Here is a 7,125-nt window from a genome sequence, read left to right on the forward strand (position 1 = left end):
CGTTCCCCGCCCCGAGCCGGCAGCCCGCCAGCCCAGTCAATTACCGCGCGTTCTCACCGATCGATAGTCGTGCTATCGGAGCCCGAGTCGACGAAAGTATCGTCTCGTGTTGGTGTCATGATACTGTTGTTTCTCCTAGTTATTCACTCTTACAGTCTAAAGGCGACGCTACACGATACGAGTGCCTCGTAAGAGAATGGCCAATTGTTTTGTTTGTTTTGTTTAACGACACCACTAGAGCATTGATTAGTTAATCATCGGCTATTGGATGTCAAACATTTGGTAACTCTGACATAGTTTTAGAGACGAAACCTGCCACATTTTTCCATTAGTAGCAAGGGATCTTTTATATGCACTTTCCCACAGACAGGAAAGCATATACCACGACCTTTAACCAGTTGTGGTGCACTAGCTGGAACAAGAAAAAACCCAATCAGTTGCATGGATCTACTAAGGCAGTTTGATCCTGCAACGCAAGCACCTCAAGCGAGTACGTAACTGACTGAGCCGATTGTGTCAAGAAAACCCTACTATTTCATTGGTTGCTATGCAATCAGCAACTTTGGTACGAAGCACTCGTATCGTGTGGCGACGGCTTAAGGTTAGTTTCGTCCCTCTTTTTATTGTTATTCTGTCTCCCTCTCACCCCCTCCTCTCCTCTCCTCTCCGCTCTCTCTCTCCCTCTCTCTCTCTCTCTTCCCCCCCCCCCTCTCCTTATTTTTGTTTCTCCACTTTTTGGTTCTGTCTCTCTTCTCCCTTTCTTTTTTATATCTTTTATCCTCTCTATTTCTTTCTCTCCCCGTCCTCTTTTTTTCTACCTTTCTCCCTCCCTCCCCCCTTTCCTTTCTCCCTTCCTTTCTCCCCTCCTCCTCTTCTTCCTCTCTCCCCTTCTTCTCCACAAATCCCTCCCTCTCATGTTCCTCTTCTTCCCCCCCTCTTTTTCCCCCTCTCGCCCTTTCTCCCTCCCTTTTCCCTTCTCTCTCTTTCCTCTCTCGTCTTTTTTTTTTTCTTTTCTTTCTCCCTCTCCCCCTCCCCGTCTTCCTCGCTCTCTCTCCTTCGCTTCCTGTTGTGGGGTCATTCCTTTCCCTTTTTGTGTTCCCTCCCACCTCCCTTTCTTTTTCCTCCTCTTCCCCCTATCCCCTGTCCCTCCCTCTCTCTCTCACCCTCTCCTTTCCCTTCCTCCTCTTTTTCCCTCTCCTCTCTTCTCTCTCTTTTCCTCCTCTCTGCTCTCTCTCCCTTTTCCTTCCCCGTTTTACTGTCTGTGTCCTCCCTTCTTCTCCTATTGTCTCTTCCCTCCCTTTCTTCTGTCCTCATAACCGTTCTCTCCCCCTTTCCCCCTTTTCTCTGTTTCCACCTCCCGTTTCTTTCCCCCCTTTCCTTTCTTCTCCTTCCCCCCCCCGCTCTTCCCCTTTTCATCCCTTTTCTTTTTTCCCTTTCCCTCCCTCCTTTTCTCTTTCCCCCGTCCCCCTCCCTCCCCCCCCCCCTCCCCCCCTTTCCCTCGTCCCCCCTCCTTGGAGTTTCTTGGGCTTATCTCATTATTTCCCTACCTTTTCTTTCTTCTCTTTCCCCTTTCTCCTCTTCTCTTACGATTACCTCCTGTTTTCCCCCTCTTCCTTCCTTTTTCATTTCTTCCCTTTTTACTTTCTTCTCTCTCTTTCCTTCCCTCTTTCTATCGTCCCCTTTCCAGACCTTTTCCTTGACTCTTTCTTCGTTAGCCGTCGATTCCTTTGCCCCTTGTGCTTCCTAGTTTCACCCTTTTCCCCTCTCCCTTTTAAGCTCCTTTCTTCCCTCCCCCTCTCCCCCTTCCCCCCCCTGCTTTCCTCTCCCCCCCCCTACGCTTTTCCCTCTTCCTCACTCTTTCCCTTTTCTTCCCCTTCCTGTTGTTTCTTTTTTTACCTTCCTGGTTTTCCCCCCACTTCCTCCCGCCCCTTACCCTCTTGTTTTTAATTACCTGTTGAATCCCCGCCCCCCCTTCCCCCCTTTTCTATTTCTCCTTCCCTTCCTCCCTCTTCTTCCAATCTCCCCTCTTCTCTTTCCTCTTCCCCCCTACCCCCCTCCCTTTCTCTTTCCTGCCTTTCCCCCCTCCCCCTTCTCCTGCCTCTTCCCCTCCATTCCCTCTCTCTCTCCCCAGCCCCCTTTTCCCCTTCTGTCTTCCCCCCCTTTCCTCCACCCACTCCTTTTCCCCTTGTTTCTTTTCCTCAATCAGGCTTCTAACTCCCCTCTTTTTTCTTGTTTTCCTCTTCTTTCCCTCCTCCACCCCTTTTCTTTTCCTTTTTTTTTCTTTTCTTCTTTTCAATTTGTCTCCCCTCCTTTTTCCCCCCCCCCCTTCCCCTTTCTTATTCCCTATCTTTTCCCCTCTTTTCCTTTTTTCCCCTGCCCCCTTTTCTCCTCTTCTTTTTCATTCTTCTCCCTTTTTTTTCTCTTCTCTCCTCCCTTTTTCCCCCTTCTGGGCCCTTCTCCCTTTTTCCTGTTCCCCTCCACTTTTTTTCTTTTCCTTTCTTAATATAATTCTCCTTAAGCCTCTCCCTCCTTTTTTTTTCCCCCCCTTTCCCCCCCCTCTTGTCCCCCTCTTTTCCACCTTTTTCCCACCTCCCCTCCCTTACCCCTTGACTTTCCCTACTTCCCCCCTTCTTTATCTCTCCCTTTCTTCTTCTTTTCTCCCCATCCCCCCTTCCTTCCCCCCTTTTCGTTCTCCCCTCCTCTTTTCCTTTTAATTCCCCCCTTTTTTCCCTCCCTCGTCTTCTTCCTCTCCTTTCTTTTTTTTCTTCCCTTTCCAGTCCTTTTCCTCTCCCTTCCTCTTCCTTCATTTCCCACATTCTATTTCCCCCCTTTTTTTCCCCCCTTTCCCTGTCCCTTCTCCTTCACCCCCTCCCCCCCTCCCTCTCTTCTTTTCCCTTCCCTCTGTTCCTCCTTCCCCCCTTCCTCTTTCCCTTCCCCCCCCCTTTTGATTTCCCTCTTTTCCCTTTTTTCCCCTTTTTCCTCCCTTTTTTTTTTTTCTCCTCCCTTTTTTTCCCCCCTTCTCCCTCCTCTCCCCCCCCCTCCTGTCCCGTTTTTCCCCTCCCCCTGGCCCTTCCCTCTTCTCCTCCTTTTCTCCCCCCTGACCCCCCTCTACTTTGTTTTCCCCTTCCCTTCCCCCCCTTCCTCCCCTTCTTTTTCCCCCCTCCTCCCTTTTCCCGTCTGTTTCCTAGTCCCTCATTTTCCCATTTTCCCCCCTCCCTTCTTCCCCCCAGTGAACTTTCTTTTTCCTTGCCTTTTTCCTTGGTGTTTCCTTCAAACCCTCCTTCTGTCTTCCTTTTTCTTTTTCCCCTCCCCCTTTTCTTTTCTCCTGGTGTTATCTCCCGCCCCTTCTTCTCCCTCGTTCCCCCCCCCCTTTTCCTTCCTCCTTCTCTTCTTTCCCTCCCCCCCTTTTCCCCCTCCCCCCCTTCTCTTCCCCCTTTCCCCTCCTTTTCCCCCCCCTACTTCGTTTCCTCCTTTCTTTCCCCTTTTCCGTTAGCCCTTCTTCCCCCTTTAGACTGGCTCCTCCTTTTCCCCCCCCTCCTGCTTTTCCCCCTTTGACCCCTTTTTCCTCTTCCTGCCTTTTTTTCTTTCCCCCCCCCTCCCTTCCCTCCCCTTCCCTCCTCTCCCCTTCCTTCCTTCTGCCTTTTCCTCTACCTTTTCCCCCCCCTCTTGTCTTCACCCTCTTTTTTCTCCCTTTCTACTTTTCCCCCTCCCCTCCTTCACTCTCCCCCTTTCCTCCTTCCTGTTTTCCCCCCCTTTTCCTCCCCCCTTTCCTTCCCTTCTTCCCCCTTCCCTATCCTTTTTCTTTTTCCCCCCCCCTTCCCCCCCCTTCCCCCCCCCCCCCGTCTGCTTCTCTCCCCCCTCCCCCCTTCCCCTTTTTTTTTCCCTTTTTTCCCCCCCCCCCCCCCTCCTTTCCTTCTCCCCCCCCTTCTTCCCCTCCCCCCCCTTCTCCTTCTCCCTTTTTCTCTTCTGTACTTCCCCTCCCCCTTTACCCCTTTTCTTTTCCCTCTTCCTTTTTCCCCTTCTCCTCTTTCTTCTTTTTCTTCCTCTCTCATCTCCTCCCTCCTCTCTCCCTCTCCTCCTTCTTCCCCTGCCTCTTCTCCTCCTCTCCCTTTCTCCCCCCCCTTTCCCCCTCGTCCCTCCCTTTTCCGTTCCACTCTTCCCCCCCTTCTCTCTCCTTTTCTTCCTTCTTCCCCTTTTCTTTCTTCCCTCTTCCTCTCCCTTTTTTTTCTTCCTCTCCCCCTTCCTTTCTCCTTTTTCCCCCTCCCTTGTCTTTCCCTTCTTCCCCCCCTTCTTTTTGTTCCCCTCTCCCCCCTTTCCTTTCTTTCTCTCTTTCCTTTCTCCTCCCCTTTACCCTTTTCTTTCCCTCCCCTCCCCTCTTTCCTCTTTCCTTGCATTTCTCCCCTTTTTCCCTTCCTCCTCCCTCCCCTCTCTTCTCCTCTCTCCCCCCTTCTTTCCCCTCCCCTTCCCCTTTCCTTTTTCCTTCTCTCTCTTCCCTCCTTTCCTTTCCCTTTCTTTCCTTCTCTCTCCCTCCCCTCTCTCTGTTCCCCCTCTCTCTCTCTTTTCCCCCCCCCTTTTCCTTCTTCTCCTCCCTCCTTCTCCCTTCCTCCTTTTCTCTTCCCTCTCTCTCCCCTTTTTTTCTTCCCCTTTCCTCTCCTCTCTCTCTCCCTCTTTTCCCTCCTTCTCTCCTTTCTTCTCCCCTCTCTCTTTTCTCTTGTCTTCTCTGTATGTGTCTCTCTTTCTGTCTCTGTCTCTCTGTCTCTCTCTCTCTCTCTCTCTCTCTCTCTCTCTCTCTCTCTCTCTCTCTCTCTCTCTCTCTCTCTCTCTCTCTCTCTCTCTCTCTCTCTCTCTCTCCAGGACTGACGATATTATGCATTAATTTAGTCACCAGTAATACCACTAGACAATATAAATGTTAAAACGTGTGTAATAGGAGCCGAAACATTCATGTCGGCTCCTGAGCTGTGATTAGCATATTAAAGGCGCAGACCCTAGTTTCAACTCGTAAATATGGACACTAAGTTTAGTTAATCTACAAATCTGTAACACATAGAGTTACAGCAGAGTGAAACAAGAGTCTGTGACGTTCAAACCGGGAAATATCCTTTAAACAATAGACTAGAACTCGAATCAATAACCGTTACTTCTCAGACGCACGTGCGTTTTTAAAAATATGAAAATGCATTTTGTTGTGTTTAGAAACACCAGGATGACCAGAAGCACTTCGGTTGTACGGAAATGGATTATCTAAATAATAAAATATAAGTAATGTTTGATTTCAGTGATCATAAACGGCTCCAATAATGAAAAATATGCTGTAGTGTTTAAACACTAGGCTCTGTCCCTATAATACTGTATATCTGCACAGTACTGATTTCAAACACGCCAAAAATACTTTTAGTAAACAAAGCGATTTTTTTTGGTGGAGTTTTGTTTTGTTTGTTTTTGTGGTTTGGGTTTTTTTGTGGGGGTGGGGTGGGTTTGTTTTGTGGGTTTTTTACGGGGGGGGGGGGGGGAGGGGGGTTTGGGGGGGTTTTTAAATTAATTATTTTATTTTTTTTAAATTGTGAATTATTAAATGTCAATATTTACTTGCCACTGACAAAACAGAGAGTTATGGACGGGTGTAAACAAAAACAATCTTAAATGGCTTTCATATTTTAAAAATAAATGTCTGGTAAAAGATATCATATTACAAAAGTGTCTGATGAAAACTATTCCAGCTTTATAATATATATATATATATATATATATATATCATCACCCAGTTTAGCCGTCGAAGCTGGTCGTTATCGCAGTATAAATAAATCTAAAGGTGACACCACACTATACGAGTGTCTCGTACGAGAATAGCCATGAGAATAACCAGTTGTCAGTTGACTACTCATAGTCACGTGGCTATTATCGTACGAGGCATTCGTATCGTGTAGGGGGCACTCGCTTGATGCGCAGACGGTCTAGGATCGATCCTCGTCGGTGGGCCCAGTGGGCTATTTCTCGTTTTAGCCCATGAAGTAGCGACAGCGGGTTTCCTCTCTCAATATCTGTGTAGTCCTTAACTATATGTCTGACGCCATATAACCTTAAATAAAATGTGTTGAGTGTGTCGTTAAATAAAACATTTCCTTCCTTCCTTCGTGTCGTACAGCGTCGCCTTAACTGATTGTGGTTTGCGCAATTTAGGTGAGATTGAGAATGAGTTTCATCCTGTATTATCTTGCCATTGTTTTCAATGATTAAAGAGTTTTATACATTAAAAGCATTATAGAATCCATGCATGTTTAAATTAATAAAGTAATTATCTACTAAACCTGTAAACGAGTTATATATAATACATCAATATTTATACAAAATGTTTAAAACAAGAAAATCTATATCTATAGTTTTGATTTTACTCTTCAACTTCTTCTTCTTCTTCCTCTTCTTCTTTTTTCTTCCTCTTCTTCTTCTTCTTTTCTTCTTCTTCTTCTTTTTCGTCGTCGTCGTAGGATTAAATCTTGTTCATACCACGTTTCAGAACGTATATATACTAAAACACCTCATTTCAGAAATAATCAAAACATTTTGCTGTCACGGGGCAAGTTTTTCAAGTAACTGGGGGCGTCCTTGACAACCGCGGTCCAGCACAAACATTGGCAGGACTTATCATTATAGCGTCTAGCACACCTTCTAAGCATCATAATACTACCTAGTACACTAACACTGGTTCAAATCCAACCACAGGAATTTATTGGTCAGGTAAAACAACACTTTATGACACCAACTGCTCTCTCTCTCTTTCTCTCTCTCTCTCTCTCTCTCTCTCTCTCTCTCTCTCTCTCTCTCTCTCTCTCTCTCTCTCTCTCTCTCTCTCTCTCTCTCTCTCTCTCTCTCTCTCTAACAACTAAGTATTTCTGTTGGATAGACAGCCCAGATAGCCAAGGCGTGCTTGAACACTAATTGGATGTAACCACGACACAGCTAACGTCACGTGAAAACATTGTGGAGGTGGAAAGATGCGCATACGACATTGTAGCCATACCGACATAATATCAAACACAAAATTCATTTCTGTCTATCCCTCCCTAGCTGATGTTATCACAATAACAAACACTGGAACAACATTTATAAACACCCTGCAGGTGCTGC

This window comes from Gigantopelta aegis, chromosome 15 (assembly GCF_016097555.1).
Source record: "Gigantopelta aegis isolate Gae_Host chromosome 15, Gae_host_genome, whole genome shotgun sequence".
Taxonomy (NCBI): domain Eukaryota; kingdom Metazoa; phylum Mollusca; class Gastropoda; order Neomphalida; family Peltospiridae; genus Gigantopelta; species Gigantopelta aegis.